The sequence below is a fragment of the Salvelinus fontinalis genome, chromosome 19 (genome assembly GCF_029448725.1).
Source record: "Salvelinus fontinalis isolate EN_2023a chromosome 19, ASM2944872v1, whole genome shotgun sequence".
NCBI lineage: Eukaryota > Metazoa > Chordata > Actinopteri > Salmoniformes > Salmonidae > Salvelinus > Salvelinus fontinalis.
The window spans coordinates 23,348,342-23,363,881 of record NC_074683.1 but is presented as its reverse complement, the minus strand read 5'-3'; the positions used below and the strand labels follow the sequence as shown (position 1 = coordinate 23,363,881).

The window sequence follows — 15,540 nt, the reverse complement described above, 5'->3', positions numbered from 1 at the left end:
GGAGTGCAATTGAGATGGCATCATCTGTGAATCTGTTGGGGCGGTATGCAAATTGGAGTGGGTCTAGGGATTCTGGGATAATGGTGTTGATGTGAGTCATGACCAGCCTTTCAAAGCACTTCATGGCTACATGTGTAGTCATTTAGGCAGGTTACCTTAGTGTTCTTGGGCACAGGGACTATGGTGGTCTGCTTGAAACATGTTGGTATTACAGACTCAGACAGGGAGAAGTTGAAAATGTCAGTGAAGACACTTGCCAATTGGTCAGCGCATGCTCGGAGTACACGTCCTCGTAATCCGTCTGGCCCTGTGGCCTTGTGAATGTTGACCTGTTTAAAGGTCTTACTCACATCGGCTGCGGAAAGAGTGATCACACAGTCATCCAGAACAGCTGATGCTCTCATGCACTCAATTAGCCATGTCAGCTAACAGTTTTTAGATTGGTAAATTAGTCTAGCCAGTTATCTAAACTTGTAGTTATGATGGACGAATGCCAAACGGGCACACAGGGTATACCTGGTGTAACGATGGGTGAGTGAAATGAATGAGGAGTCAACTGCTGAGAGCGAAATGTACGGGAAAACACTTTAATTTCCTTCGAAAACGTAACAGGTCCAAACATGGGTGAATGCCCAAAACACAACCCCAAACCTTGTTACAAACACTGGACAGCAAAAAAAACAAAACAGACACGAAACATCACCACACGTAACAACCAATAAGCCCACACAAACACTACCGGGCAAAATGAACCTAAATAGCACCCATCCCAAAACCCCAACAAGGAACAGGTGAAAACAATTAGACAAAAACAAACGAAAAGGAAAAAGGGATCGGTGGCAGCTAGTAGACCGCCGACGACGACCGCCGAGCGCCACCCGAACAGGAAGGGGAGCCACCTTCGGTAGTATTCGTGACACATGGACCCTGACCTCCAGGGGGCCCACATTGATTTTGTTAGTTAGTCCTACTCAGATAACATTAACATAGCATATGTCATGGTAAAATGTGTAGCATTGCAGGAAATTAGCTTTAAAACTGCTACATTTTCCCTCTGCCCCATGGCAAAATTTGTAGAATTGCATGAAATGTTTTAGAAAATGTCAAAATGTTCTCTTCGCCCCGTGGCAAAATTTGTAGAACTGCAAAAATATCTCTCTGCCCCATGGCAAAATGAGTAGAATTGCATTTTTTTTTTTACACAATTGAAAAATGATCTCCTCCCCATGGCTAAATGTGTAGAGTTGCAGAAAACGTGCTTTAAAACTGAGACATTTTTTCTTCGCCCAAATCTTGCTTAGGGCCCCCAAAAGGCTAGAGCCGGCCCTGGGTAGGACTACCTCAATGGTAGTGTGATTAGTGTAACTTGGAGAGGCTACTATATGGAAACAGCAGCCTGTTGTCGCCATCTAGTGCTTCATTAAAGTACTGAGATTAATGAACGCTGAATTGGTGCATGCCGCTCTTATAATATAGGTCATTAAGAAGAGTCACATTCTGATGAATGTCTACGCTCTACGAACCCTAAACAGGCACCATGCTGATCATTGTTTTATTTATATGGCTTTTCATTTTAATCTGTTTACACCAAATAAGATATCCTATTTAGATCATTATTGATGGTAGCCTAACCATTAGGCTATCAGCTTATCCGAATTGTTCCAATGAAATGAATAGGCTAATGTTGATGACCGAAAAATACATCTATAAATATAGGCCTATACTAATGAATTACATAGATCTCTGAACTAAATCTTAATCATGTTCAACTGAACGAATGTTGTTGCTAGCATGAAAAAAAGTATCCTAGCTGTGCGATCTGTTATAATACAATATGATAAACATACAACCCTATTATGTTACTAGCTACTCACAGAGCGAATATATAGCCACAGATATTTCTATAGCCTCGAGTCAAGACAGGGCCGTGTTATTATTATCATTATTACCAAGCCCCTCACAGCGTGTGCTGCCTGCTGGTCGCCCTCGGGCACTTTTAACCGAGTTCACCACATGCACGCCTCACGGAGAGGATAGGAATACTAATCAATTGGTTTTCTTTGCGACTCGCTAACAGAGCGCAGCAAGCAGCAACAGCAGCTCGCAACTTGGAGATCCTCCGATTCAAATGTGTTCTGATTGATTTGAGATGTTTTATTTAGTCTTTATCCATCACTATGTTCATTGTTGGATTCATCAGTATTGTTGACTGTGAATTTCATACATGGAGATACCGTTTTGTTTAATAGACAGAGACAGCGGATTCATAACGACTATGTAACAGAGCAGACTTCTGGTGGATTTATGGATTTCTGCCCGAGCTGCTTGCTTGTGGGTGTGTGGGTGTTTAGGTGACTGTGTGAATAATTGTGTGAGGATTCCGCACGTCTATTCTCAACAGTTAATGCTGGCAGAGAGCAGAGAAGTGTGTTTTTGAGACACTTAGCGTGGAAACACATACACAGAAACCTACACACACACACTCAGTGCTGTCACACACTGTCTGCCGATGAGCTCTGTCATGCAGTCGTTTCTCTCTCCAGTGAACAAGGCTATTCTAGTAGCTCTGTTCATCTTCGCCATCCTCCTCATCCTCTATGTGATCCTCTGGTACATCTGTAGAGACGTGGACTGCGACCACGGCATCTGATCTGATTAACATCGGGAACACCACCGAATAACCTAACGAATAACCTAACGGTGGAGAGAGACCCGTCTGAAAGAGGGTCACCCTGGTAAGTCAGCGCGTCTCGTCTGCTTCACGTTCCTGTGTTTGTGTGTATGTGTGTGGCTCTGTAGTGTCAGAACAAGTGAAACAGAAACAGACACAGTCCCGCGCATAACCTGGTTCCCGGTTGCGCCTCCAGGTTCCAGTCCGTTATGAAATGTGTGTATAATCTTATTTACCAGATGTGTCTTGAGGCTAAAATTCTCTTTTTGGAGATAGAAACCTGGCAAGAAGGTCAGTTGGGAATTATATATATTATATATATTTTTCGGCCATTCACAATACAAAACGAGGAGCATAAATGTGTCTTCGTTTTGGTTTATTGGGGTCTTATTCGCATGTAATTCCCCAAAATAACAGTAACAGTATGTGGGCTGGCCACAGAGCCTAAGGCACAGGTGTCAAACTCATTCCACGGAGGGCCGAGTGTCTGCGGGTTTTCGCTCCTCCCTTGTACTTGATTGATGAATTAACATCACTAATTAGTTAGGAACTCCCCACACCTGGTTGTCTAGGGCTTTATTGAAAGGAAAAACCAAAAACCTGCAGACACTAGGCCCTCCGTGGAATGAGTTTGACACCCCTGGCCTAAGGTGACACAATGTCCCCCCGACAGGAATGTTCTGTTATCTTCTCAAGTTTGAGCAGAGAGGCAGCGGATAGAATACCAGATGAGCGCACGAGAACAGGCAATGACACTGCGAGGGAACCGGAGCTGTCCCAGTGGGCAAGTTTGGGCTGTGGCGATACCAATGTATCATCGCTGTGTGTGTGTGTGTGTGTGTGTGTGTGTGTGTGTGTGTGTGTGTGTGTGTGTGTGTGTGTGTGTGTGTGTGTGTGTGCGTGTGCGTGCGTGTGCGTGCGTGTGCGTGCGTGTGTGCGTGTGTGCGTGTGTGCGTGTGTGCGTGTGTGTGTGTGTGTGTGTGTGTGTTCGCCCGTGCATGCGTGTGTTGAGCATATGAGCTGCATAGTCCTATATGATCTGACATTGGCATTAACATCGAACATTTTTACAGAGCAACGTTCACATAGTCGGCTTGGTATTTAGAACCAGTGACCTTTCGGTTACTGTCTTAACGCTTTTAACTACTACGCTACCTGCCGACTAACACGATCAAACAAGAAGATAAAAAAAACAAGATTGTTCTCCACCCTATTGAATCCAATTTCTTACCTGAGCTTTTCTTGTGTCATGCATTAATAATTTGATGTTTGTCGCTGGTACTCTATACCCTGACGCTGACAAACGCGTTCGTTTGTGACTGCTGCTGCCCAATACAAAATATGTCTTTCAGTGTGGGATTAATATCTTCTATCATATCCCTTTACAACCCTGCACCCAAATACATTTGTTACAAGAATAGCAATGAGCATGCCATTTATTCCTCTAATCGTCATAGCCATGCTGAGTCAATGTTGCGTGGTTGAATTCAATACATAATACACCTTTAGGCATATCCACCACTGGCAGTGTGTGTGTCTGAGTGTGTGTGTGTGAGAAGCACCGTTGGCAGCGATTACAGCATCCTAGTCTTCTTGGGTATGATACTACAAGCTTGGCACACCTGTATTTGTGGAGTTTCTCCCATTCTTCTCTGCAGATCGTCTCAAGCTCTGTCAAGTTGGATGGGGAGCTTTGCTGCACATCTATTTTCAGATGTTGGATCACGTTCAAGTCCGGGGTCTGGGAGGGCCACTCGAGGACATTCAGAGACTTGTCCTGAAGATACTCCTGTGTTGTCTTGTCTGTGTTCTTAGGGTTGTTGTCCTGTTGGAAGGTGAAACTTTGCCCCAGTCAGTTTCATCAGACTAGAGAATCTTGTTTCTCATGGTTTGAGAGTCTTTAGGTGCCTTTTGGCAAACTCCAAGGAGGCTGTCATGTGCTTTTTACTGAGGAGTGGCTTCCGTCTGGCCACTCTACCATAAAGGCCTGATTGGTGGAGCGCTGCAGAGATGGTTGTCCTTCTGGAAGTTTATTTCATCTCCACAGAGGAACTCTAGAGCTCTGTCAGGGTGACCATCAGGTTCTTGGTCACCTCCCTGACCAAGGCCCTTCTCCCCCGATTGCTGCCGGGCGGTCAGCTCTAGGAGGAGTCTTGGTGGTTCCGAACATCTTCCATTTAAGAATGATAGAGGCCACTGTGTTCTTGGGGACATTCAATGCTCAAGATAAATCAATGTGTCTATAGAAAATACCTCACACACCCTTGAAATGTTTAATTGTATTTGTCCATATACTTAAATAATAGGCCGACTTAAAGAAAGTATAAATAGATCAACAGTCCGACAGTGTTCTGATCCAGCTGAACCTGTATAAACTGACTAACAGAATAACGGCTTCTATCCTGCCTGGAAGAAACAGATAAACCATCCAGAATAGCAACATGAGGGGCTGAAGGACACATCAAGGACACAACATATAGCCGCCCTTCTCTGTGTGTGTGGATGTGTGTGTGTGCGTGTGCATGTGTGCGCGAGTGTGTGTAAGATAGTGTATTTCTAGATTGAGGGTCAGTGAAGCGGTCCATCCTTGTGTGTGTGGAGATAACATGGGCCGAGACTAAGTGTACGTGTCACACAGGAAGATGACAGTTTCGGGAACAGATGTCTTTAGATTACTAACACTACAACTAGGTTATGGTATGTGAGACAGTCTGTGAAATATGAAATATTTTCACACAAAAAAACATAGTTCATCAAGTCAACATGGAACAGGCTCCATTATTTTATACAGATGAGCTTCGACATAGACAGTGTTCTGACTGGGCTACGAGTGATTGAAGTTGCTTCTCTAGGAGTCAGGCCGGTCAACCTATCATGGTCAACTATAGATGGTCTACATACACACACACAAACACACACACAAACCGTCTGTGTCATCATACTCGTACTCTGTAGTTATTATTATCAAACATTCAGTGGTAGAGCCAGAGTCCTGTACTGTGTGTGACTCATAGTATTTTTTGAGATGTCAGTATAAAGTGGTCCACCACGGTTTCCTCTTTGTCTGTGCTATGAGCTCAAGGTCCCTGTGATGTGACTTGTCATTATCCTCTCCTTCCCTCCCCCTCTCTCCTTCTGTCACTCCATCTCCTTCTTTACGCCCTTCAAATCAAATCAAGTTGTATTTGTCACACACTTCGTAAACAACAGGTGTAGAATAACAGTAAAATGCTTAGTTATGGGCCCTTCCCAACAATGCAGAGAAGAAATGTTAAATGATAGAAAAAATAATAACACAAGGAATACACAATGAGTAATGATAACTTGGCTATATACACTGTCGATGGCAGGGGTAAGAGGTCATTGAGGTAGATATTCCTTCCTCTCCCTCTGTCACCCCCTCTCTTTCTCCCTCCTTTCTCCTTCCTTACAGACGGTACCTCCTTCTCAATCTCTTTAACCCAGGCTAAAACTGTCCCAGGGCTAGTTTACCCTCCTTGCACACAGGTATTTGTTAACTCAAGGACTAACGCTGACCAGGGTTAAAGGTCGACTCACACGTGTTCCCTGAAGCCCACATTTTTAAATGTTTTATGATAAAGAGAGTAGAAACAGCCAGGTAATAGAAAGAGAAGGTTGTGTGTGGGAATAGTGGTGGGACGGTGATTCAATCCAACACTCGATCATATTGATGTACATACACCAAAGGTGTTGGCAGTAACCACTAGACCAAACCACAGGGCCACACTGGTTGTCTTGGGTGATTTCCGGGGAAAGATTCTAAAAGTCGGTACTACTAACCCTAATCTGGAGCAGGTCCGGCTAAACCCTGGGCTAAGGTTGGGGTTATTCCACTTTCAAACCTCCCTTAGCCCAGGGCTTCGAGGCTCCATTAGCCATTGGAAGTTCTTAGACCTGGGTTAAGCTGAATGTATTCTCTGGGCTGGATAGCACACATACCCTCAAGTCCTGTCATGCTCCATGTCCACTGTACTTATCTTTGAGTTATGCGACATGTAGCACACACACACACACACACACACACACACACGCACACGCACACGCACACGCACACGCACACGCACACACACACACACACACACACACACACACACACACACACACACACACACACACACACACACACACACACACACACACACACACACACACACACACACACACACACACACACAGAGCTGTGATAAGTCTGTCTATGATCTTATTAGTACACATTGCTGAATAATAATCACAATCCGAAGGGATGTGTGTGTTTCGTGTTCATTTGTGTGATTATGTGAAAATGTGGTTGTGTATGTATTCATGTGTGCATGCGATAGTGTGTGTGTACACGCCCGCGAAGCTATCACAATACTGTCCCATCATCCTAAATAATCCCACAGTCATGTGTGAGATGCGATTTCCAATACAAAGGGGTGGGCCACCTCACTGACCCTCAACCTAGAAGCTCACTTACTCACTCACTTACTCACTCACACTCTCTCTCTCTTTCTCAATGTATGTAAATTGTTAAGTCTTTTGTCTGTAATGTCTATTTTCGCTAATGGGGATCCTAATAAATAAAATACACACACGCAGGTTAAGTCTTACATAGGAGGAACTTCTTGGTGCAATTAAAGCCTTTAAGTCTGGGAAAAGTCCAGGGCTGAATGGCATACCAGTAAAGAAAGGTTGGGTATGTTACTTTCTAAATGTAATCCATTACAGTTACAAGTTACCCGTATAAAATTGTAATCGGTAACGTAACTTTTGGATTACCCAAACTCAGTAACGTAATCTGATTAAATTCCGCTACTTTTAGATTAGAAAGACATCTATTGAGGGATAAATCAATGTTAAAGTTTACATAGTGGCCATATATGGATGTTACATTTTACTTTATGAGTTGTTTATGTAGGCTTCTTCTAACCCGTCGCTTTCTACTACGTATAATAATACAATTAAATTATATTTTTACATTAAAAACCAAACTCTATTAGAATTCCAGTAATTTCAATAAATGTTATACCCCTTGATCTTCAACAATAGGACCTGGAAATATGGAAGTATAGATTAGCCAAATTGTTTTACCTGAGCATGACCCCAAAATTAAGGATTTATTAGCCAGCCCTACTCTGTTGTTTATGATTTTGTTGTCATGGAGGGCTGATTGGGCTCATTGTTTCGAGTTGAAAAATAAATGCTGCGCTCATGGAATGGCATGCTTTGCAAGCGTGTGTAAAGCTGTCATCAAGGCAAACGATGGCTACTTTGAAGAATCTCAAATCTCAAATATATTTTCATTTGTGCAACACTTTTTTGGTTACTACATGATTCCTTATGTGTTATTTCGTAGTTTTAAGTTATTCACTATAATTCTACAAAGTAGAATATATATAAATGCCTGGAATATTTCAATGTTGGAGAATCTCTTATAAAATGTTAAAGTTATGTATAGTAACCCTAGGTGTAAAATAGTAAATAATGGCTACTTCTCATGAAGTTTTAAACTGTCAAAGGAGTAAAACAACGTTGTCCACTATTGACATATCTATTTATTATTACCATCAAAATGTTAGCTGTTAAAATCAGATCCAACAATAATATTAAGGGATTAGAAATCCAAGGCTTAAAAACAAAGGTGTCATTGTACGCTGATGATTCATATTTTCTTTTAAATCCACAATTAGAATCCATCCACAGCCTCAGAGGATCTAGAGGATCAGAGGATCTACTTTTTCTAACCTCTCTGGATTAAACCCAAATTATGATAAATCTATTATATTACGTATTGGATCACAAAAAAATGCAACTTTCACATTACCAGATAGTTTACCAATAAAATGGTCTGACGGGATGTGGACATACTCGGTAAACATATCCCGAAAGAAAAAAATGATCTCACTCCAATAAATGTAAAAAGAAAGATACGATCTTGCTACCATGGAAAGGAAAACACCTGTCTATACGCGGAACTCTTTAGTTATGTCACAGTTCACCTATTTTCTTATGGTTTTGCCTACACCTAGAGACCTGTTTTTTACATTTACATTACATTTACATTTAAGTCATTTAGCAGATGCTCTTATCCAGAGCGACTTACAAATTGGAAAGTTCATACATATTCATCCTGGTCCCCCCGTGGGAATTGAACCCTGGTCCCCCCATGGGAAATGAACCCACAACCCTGGCGTTGCAAGCGACATGCTCTACCAACTGAGCCACACGGGACCACTGAAATGAGCAAACAATATTCAATTTAATTTGGAATGGCAAGCGAGACAAAATTAAAAGGGTACATTTATATTATGAATATGAATTCGGAGGGCATAAATTATAAAATATTAAAGCATTAGACCTCTCGTTAAAGGCGTCAGTCATACAAACGTTATACTTAAATTAGTCTCATCCCATGTTCAAGAATGGCATTTTTCCCTTTATTCAGATTCCAACCGCCCACTTACGGTTATTTGAAAACTAATCTCCAAAATATCGTTATTTTTTTAAACAAGCCGTAGAAAGATGGTTGCAATTTCATTTTAATCCACCAGTAAAGACAGAACAAATAATACAACAAATATTGTGGTTAAACTCAAATATACTAATTGATAAATACCTAGGTGTCTGGCTACACTGTAAACTCTCCTTCCAGACTCATATTAAGCATCTCCAATCCAAAATTAAATCTAGAATCGGCTTCCTATTTTGCAACAAAGCCTCCTTCACTCATGCTGCCAAACATACCCTCGTAAAACTGACTAGACTTAAAACTGACTAGACTTGTAATTTAAAAAATAGCCTCCAACACTCTACTCAGCAAATTGGATGCAGTCTATCACAGTGCCATCCATTTTGTCACCAAAGCCCCATATACTACCCACCATTGTGACCTGCATGTTCACGTTGGCTGGTCCTTGCTACATATTTGTCGCCAAACCCACTGGCTCCAGATCATCTACAAGTCTTTGCTAGGTAAAGCCCCGCCTTATCTCAGCTCACTGGTCACCGTAGCAACACCGTAGCATGCGCTCCAGCAGGTATATTTCACTGGTCATCCCCAAAGCCAACACCTCCTTTGGCCGCCTTTCCTTCCAGTTCTCTGCTGCAAATGACTGGAACGAATTGCAAAAATCACTGAAGTTGGAGACTTATATCTCCCTCACTAACTTCAAGCATCGGCTATCAGAGCAGCTTACCGATCGCTGCAGCTGTACACAGCCCATCTGTAAATAGCCCATCCAACTAACTACCTACCTCATCCCCATATTTGTTTTTGTTTTTTTCTGCTCTTTTGCACCCCAGTATTTCTACTTGCACATCCTCATCTGCACATCTATCACTCCAGTGTAAATTGCTCAATTTTAATTACTTCGCCACTATGGCCTATTTATTGCCTTACCTCCTTACTTCATTTGCACACACTGTATACAGATTTTCTATTGTGTTATTGACTGTACCTTTGTTTATCCCATGTGTAACTCTGTGTTGTTGTTTTTGTCGCACTGCTTTGCTTTATCTTGGCCAGGTCGCAGTTGTAAATGAGAACTTGTTCTCAACTGGCCTACCTGGTTAAATAAAGGTGAAATAAAAATAAATAAATACATTTAATTATATATATTTTATCTTTATAAAAGTTATAATATTTGTAAATTATATCATAAATAGGACTGGTGGAGTTATGTCACACATGCAGCTAACACAAATATATATGGAAAAGTCTGCTCTACCCAACATTTCAACCAACTAATTGCAGCATCACCACAAAAATGGAAGAGGCAAGTGGAAGGGGTAAAAAGTAAGGAACTTGTCCGTTGGCCCTGCATTAAAGACCAAAACTGGTTAAAGAAAATATAAAATATATACCAGTTTCATTTAAGGACCAAAACATTGACAGCTGTGCCATATAGGTCATCTGCAATGTTCTCTGCATCACACTAGGGCCAAAGTCAGAGAGCATCAACGTGGTTCAGGAGAAAACTACAGACCCCAATGCAGCTCTCTTAACAACCATGCTGGGTGACAAAAGTAAGTCAGATTTCAGCTAGATTGTGGTGCTAGTTGTAATGTTATCCCTGCAAACCTCACAGTCGGGTATTGGTGATGTATAACAAGAGTACTCTGGGGAAGTGTACACTTAAAGTGATCAGTCCACGTAATAAGAAAACCTACAGAGTTCAGTTCATCGTAGTCAATAATAACGTGCACAGGCCCATTCTAGGCAGTAAGGCTATCCATACAATGGAGTTGATTACAGTGCAGCATCACACCATCCTGGCCATCAAGAAAACAACAGGATCCTGGACTAAAGAGCAAATAAAACAGGATTATGCTGATGTATTCCAGGGAGACGGCTGCTTACCCGGCAAACTGAAGCTGGAAATGGATGAGCGAGTCCAGCTCATGTCCAGCTGCCAAAGAGAAGAGTGCCAGTAGCGCTATATAAACCACTCGAAGAGGAGCTTGGTGGTCTAGAGAAAAGAAGGATGATAAAATCAGTTGAAAAAAGCCCAGATTGGATTAGCAGCCTGATTGTAGTGCAGAAACCGTCTGAAAAACTAAGAGTGTGTATTGATCTAAAACCTCTCAAGGCGCTCTAGAGGAGCCATTACCCACTTCCCACTATTGAAGACGTGCTGCCAGACCTGAACAGAGCACCTGTTTGTGATGTGAAAAACTGATTTTGGCATGTGGAACTGGAGTATGAATCCAGCTATCTCACCACATTCTCTACTCCCATGGGACGCTACAGGTGGCTGCGCATGCCAATGGGAATCATTCCAGCCCCAGAGATCTTTCAGAGGAAGTTGAACCAGGCAATGGAAGGTCTTCCAGGAGTCAAAATCCTTGCAGATGGCATCCTGATTGTGGGAGAAGGAGACAATGATGAAGCAGCGACTCTGGACCATGACAAGAACCTGAGATTGCTCCTGGACAGATGCAGGAAGCTCAATATCAAGCTGAATCTGGCGAAGCTGCAGCTCAGGCTGAAGGACGTGCCCTACATTGACCACCTGCTAACATCAGAGGGGTTGAAAGTGGACCCAGGAAAAGTGACAGCCATCAGACAGATGCCTAGGCCTACAGAGGTGCAGGGGGTGCAGCGCTTCCTGGGCATGGTAAACTACCTAGCCAAGTTCTGCAGCCACACAACGGAGTTCTGTGAGCCACTGCTTCAGCTAACACACAAGGACTCACTGTGGGAGTGGTCAGAGAGACACAAGATGGCTTTCAAGAAAAATCAGGGATACCATTGCACAGACCCCTGTGCTGAAATGCTACAACCCAACAGAACAGCTTGTACTACAATGTGATGCTTCAGAAAGTGGGTTAGGAGCAGCCTTGATGCAGGGAGGACAACCAATAGCATATGCCAGCAGAGTCCTGACAGACTGAAAAGAGGTATGCACAGATAGAGAAGGAGCTGTTTTCAGTGGTGTTTGGCATGAAGAGGTTCCAAAAATTCACATATGGACGAACTGTGGAAGTGCAGTCAGATCACAAGCCTTTAGAGAGCATCATGACAAAGCCTCTCCTCAACCGACTAAAAAGACTACAACGCATGATCATGAGACTCCAAAACTACAAGGTCAGTCTCCCATACGTTCCTGGAAGACAAGTGGTGCTGCCCGACCTGCCTGTGTCAACCAAGAGACTAAAGGCCATTCAGAGAGACACTGATCTGGACCAGGAGCTCCAGACACTGAAAATGTTGATCCTGCAGGGGTGCCTGAAGTGAAAGAACATGTACCCTTTGAAGTAGCCATGTATTTTCACAACAGAGATGAGCCGAGTGTGCAAAATGTTGTTATCTTCAGAGGTGAGCGAGTCGTTGTGCCTGCTGCCCTCAGGTCAGAGATAATGCAGAGAATCCATTCCTCACACAGGAATTGAGGGATGTCTGAGAAGAGCTCGCAAGTGTGTCTACTGGCCAGGCATGAATGGAACAATGTATCACCTGCACAGCATGGGGTGTGAAGCAGCAGAAAGAGATGCTGAGGCCACACGAAGCACCAAAGCTCCATGGGGAAAAATAGGGATTGACCTGTTCCACATCAACGACAGAGACCACATGGTCACAGTTGAATACCTCTCAAACTGTTGGGAAGTGGACCATTTGGAGAACACACAGTCGAAAAAGGTCATTCCAAAACCGAAAACACACTTTGCACGCTATGGGATACCTGACATCCTTTACTCAGACAATGGCCCCCAGTACTCTTTCAGCAAGGCTTACGACTTCAAACACAAAACATAATTGTTACCGGAATTTATATGCTTAAAGTAATGATTAGAATATTCCACCCTGAAACCATATAATTGTATGAAATTGATTAGGATCATACAATTATTATTAATGATGTATGTAGTTTTAGTCAGTAAAAGTATAACTAATGATGTGTGTAGTTTTAGACAGAATTAGAACAAGGACCTTTGGTTCCTTTTTAGTAGGTAAGCAGGGTGCATGTGGGAAACAAATGACAAGAGGAGCTATCGACAGACAAGCTGGACCACTGTGTTCCTTACTGTCACGTTCTGACCTTTGTTCCTTTGTATGTCTTTATTTTAGTTTGGTCAGGGCGTGAGTTGGGGTGGGCATTCTATGTTGTTTTTCTATGTTTTTGTTCTGTTGGTAGATTTCTATGTGTTGGGCCTAGTATGGTTCTCAATCAGAGGCAGGTGTCAGTCGTTGTCTCTGATTGGGAGCCATATTTAGGTAACCTGTTTTCAGTGTGTTTTGTGGGTGATTATTTTCTGTTCTGTGTTTTTGCTTCACCGTACAGGACTGTTTGTTTTATCGTTTTATTGTTTTTGTTCAGTGTTCAGTATTCCTATTAAATCAATATGGACACTTACCACGCTGCGCATTGGTCCTCCTCTTCTTCCACCCACGACGAGCGTTGCACTTACAGGACATTCTGTCTCCACCCGGGGAGGGGAGAAACTGTTAGGCTTGCAGAGGATTATGAAACATGTTGCAGAATTAGGGTAAAACAATATATCGGTACAATATGTTTTTATAGTATCTTAAACACAGACTGTCTGAGCAAAATTCAGTGCCGACCTGGCTAGGGGCCTCTGAGAGATTGCTGAGAGGACGGGAAGTACTTCCCACGGTCTCCCTATCTTGAGGGAGAACGGGGAGTGATTCTCACGGCTGTCTCCCTAATCTTTGACGGCTGGGTAGTAGGACAGTATGTGCGTAGGATACCTACTGTTTGTGTGTGTATGTATGTGCGTAGGATACCTAATGTTAGTGTGTGAATGTAAGTAAGGAGCCAGTATAAAATGAATGGTTTTGTACAACGGACTAGAGCTCTCGGAAATAAACTTTCTGACTATCGTAGCTGGGCCTCCGTCTGTTTCATTCAACCAGTATCTTACAGATTCTGGGTTGCAGACTGAGTAGTTTAATTGAATTGAGTTATGAACACTGAGAACATAATTCTCGTGACAATAATCTCCAGAATACCTGAAAAGTAATGAGAAAGTTGAATTGGCTGTGAAAACTAAAGACTAATGGCAAAAGGAAAGAGAGCAGGTACTGACCCATACCTGGCCATGTTGGATCACAGAAATACCCATCACAAGGAACATACAGCAGCCCTGTAATGGCGCTCATGGGGAGAGATACAAAGACACTACTGGTAATGAGTGAAAATCTACTGAGACCGGTGATGACAAACTGTCAGCAGGAGAAGTTCAAAGAAAGACAGCAGAGACAGGCAAAGTACTACAACACCTCTGCTAAGGATCTAACAGTGCTGCAACAAGATGACAGGGTGAGAGTTCAACCACTCACAGGTCAGAAACAGTGGTGGCAGAGAGCCACAGTAATCAGACCTGTGGCGCAAAGGTCCTACGAGGTGAAGACAGGACAGGGACAAGTCTTCAGGAGGAACAGGAAACACCTTGAGGAAATAGAAATAGAGGATTTCCTCACTGTTGAGGAGCCTGGCACAGAGCCAGTAAACAGAGCACCAGCTGATGCCCAGCAGGGTGCGGAACACAACCTAGAGGTGGACGCTGCACCTCAACAATAAGATCCAAACATCTCAGGTCAAGCACCTCCTGATGTAATCAACACTCCCCACACAAGGTCTGGTAGGGCCATCCGAAGACCTACACACCTGAAAGACTTGGTGTGAATGTAAATAAAATAAAAACATAATGTAATGGACAGTCAGACATTAAACAACCGTTCAGTTCAAATTCCAATGTATTGCAGACATGGACTAAAAGCCAAAGTTAGATACAGTCTGCCTCTCTTCTAAAAAAAAAAGAAAATAAAAAAAAGAACATGTAGCAATATTGATCAAATCACATTTTATTTGTCACATGCGCCGAATACAACAGTTAGATCTTACCGTGAAATGCTTACTTACAAGCCCTTAATCAACAATGCAGTTTTAATAAAATAGAGTTAAGAAAATATTTACAGTACAAAAGAAACTAAAGTAAAACATTTTCAAAATGTAATCAAGTAACACAATAGAATAACAATAATGAGGCTATATACAGGCTATATACCGAATCAATGTGCGGGGGTACAGGTTAGTTGAGGTAATTTTACATGTCCAGTAGGTAGGGGTAAAGGGACTATGCTTAGATAATAAACAGTGAGTAGCGGCACTGTAAAAACGAATGGGAGGGGTGTCAATGCAAATAGTCCGGGTGGCCATTTGATTAATTGTTCAACAGTCTATGAATTGGGTGACTGGAGTCTTTGCCAATTATTTGGGCCTTCCTCTGACACCACCTAGTATGTAGGACTGGATGGCAGGAAGCTTGGCCCCATTGATTTACTGGGCCGTACGCATTACCTTCTGTAGCGCCTTACGGTCTGATGCTGAGCAGTTGCCATACCAGGC

The 15,540-nt window shown here is 42.7% G+C and overlaps 1 long non-coding RNA gene across 2 annotated transcripts in view; it reads left to right on the top strand.

Moving 5' to 3' along the window:
- The first annotated feature begins 1,988 nt into the window (after positions 1–1,988).
- LOC129816509 (uncharacterized) overlaps positions 1,989–15,540 on the top strand; it is a 31,323-nt gene continuing 17,771 nt past the window's right edge. The window contains exon 1 of one of the 2 annotated variants that reach the window (XR_008753563.1): positions 1,989–2,735. This is a non-coding gene — a long non-coding RNA (uncharacterized LOC129816509). The remainder of the gene's footprint in view (positions 2,736–15,540) is intronic. The other variant, XR_008753562.1, reaches the window with a different exon arrangement.